Source organism: Tupaia chinensis, unplaced genomic scaffold (assembly GCF_000334495.1).
Source record: "Tupaia chinensis unplaced genomic scaffold, TupChi_1.0 Scaffold143886_1, whole genome shotgun sequence".
Taxonomy (NCBI): Eukaryota; Metazoa; Chordata; class Mammalia; order Scandentia; family Tupaiidae; genus Tupaia; species Tupaia belangeri.
Window position 1 is genome coordinate 2571981 of NW_006203737.1, and position 1655 is coordinate 2573635.

At 41.7% G+C, this 1655-nt stretch overlaps 1 pseudogene; it reads left to right on the top strand.

Moving 5' to 3' along the window:
• Nucleotides 1-1004, top strand: part of LOC102478573 (heat shock cognate 71 kDa protein-like) — a 2465-nt pseudogene extending 1461 nt beyond the window's left edge.
• The last annotated feature ends 651 nt before the right edge of the window (nt 1005-1655 follow it).

Here is a 1655-nt window from a genome sequence, read left to right on the forward strand (position 1 = left end):
TGCTGTTGGAGTCATGACTGTTCTCATCAAGTGTATTACCACCATTCCTACCAATCAGTCACAAATCTTCACTACCTACGATGACAACCAGCCTGATGTGCTCATTGAGGTTTATGAAAGTGAGCATGCCATGACCATGGATAACAACCAACTGGGTAAGTATGAACTCACAGGCATCTCCCCGCACCCTGGGGTGTTCCTCAGATTGAAGTCACTTTTGATATTGATATCAATGGCATCCTCAATGTCTCTGCTGTGAATAAGAGTACAGGAAAAGAGAACAACATTACTACCACTAACGATAAGGCTCTTAGCAAAGAAGACACTGAGTGTATGTATAGTCAGGAGGCTGAGAGGTACAAGGCTGAAGATGAGAAGCAGAGGGACAGGGTGTCATCCCAGAAGTCATTTGAATCATACACATTCAACATGAAAGCAATTGTTGAAGATGAAAAACTTGGGGGAACAGCAGTTAGCGTAATGGCTATGTTGCTGGACTCCCACGGAGTCGAGTGCGGTTCATGTCCCGGACCCAGTAGCTTAAAATTCACATCAGGCACATGTGTATATGTGCCCAAGATCCTGAGAGGAAAATGGAGGAGAAGGGATTGCGGCGTGGCCATTCTCCCTGGGGAGTGATTTGTCGCTTTCTGTCTCTCTGTCTCTGTCTGTCTGGCGAGCGCACATGCCCTGTAGAAAAAAATCTCTCCAAAAAAAAAGATGAGAAACTTTAAGGCAAGATCAACAATAGGATGAACAGAAGATTCTTGACAAATGTAATGAGATCAGAGATCATCAACTGGCTAGAGAAGAACCAGACTGCAGAGAAGGAAGAGTTTGAGCAGCAGCAGAAGGAGCTGGCAAAAATTCGTAGCCCCATCATAACCAAGGTGTACCAGAATGCAGGAGACATGCCTGGCGGCATGACTGGGGACTTTCCTAGTTGAGATGCTCCTCTATCTAGTGGTGCTTCTTCAGGACTCACCATCGAAGAGGTTAATTAAGCCAACTCGAGTACAGATTATGTAGCATTGTTCCATGCACTAAAACATTGAAAGACCCCAATTTGTCGCAAAATCTGTGGCTGTCTTAAAGTTTAGCTGCTATAGTGAATTTCTGGGCATTCTCAATACTTGAATGTGGAACACGTGCACAGGGCAAAATAGCATTGAACTTTATAAGCACTGTATTGTAAGTGGAAAATGCAATGCCTTAAATAAAACTATTTAAAATTGGCGTGCACACACACATATATACACACACACAGAAAAGTTACTATAAATGTATGCTATACTGACACAACCAGAGTTCAGTTAAGAAATAGGGTGCTTATCAACTGCAATCAGAAATACAGAGAACTGGATTTTAATTTAAAGAAAATATTAAAAGAAATAACCACATATGTGGCTATAAAAATCACAGTTTAGCATCCAGAGTATAATACAATGAAGCTGGGTTGACAGGAGTCAATTACAAAGATAACAATAATGACTGGACAGATTTCCACTGCAGATCCCCAGTTTGTTGCCCCTTTTATAAACAACCTTGGTACTTGTCAGCTCAGATAACAGATAAGACATAGCATCAAATCCAGGAAGTTAACAAGGTCAGAAAAAGGAATGACAGGAGACTCAAGATAGCCATTATGTGGAAAT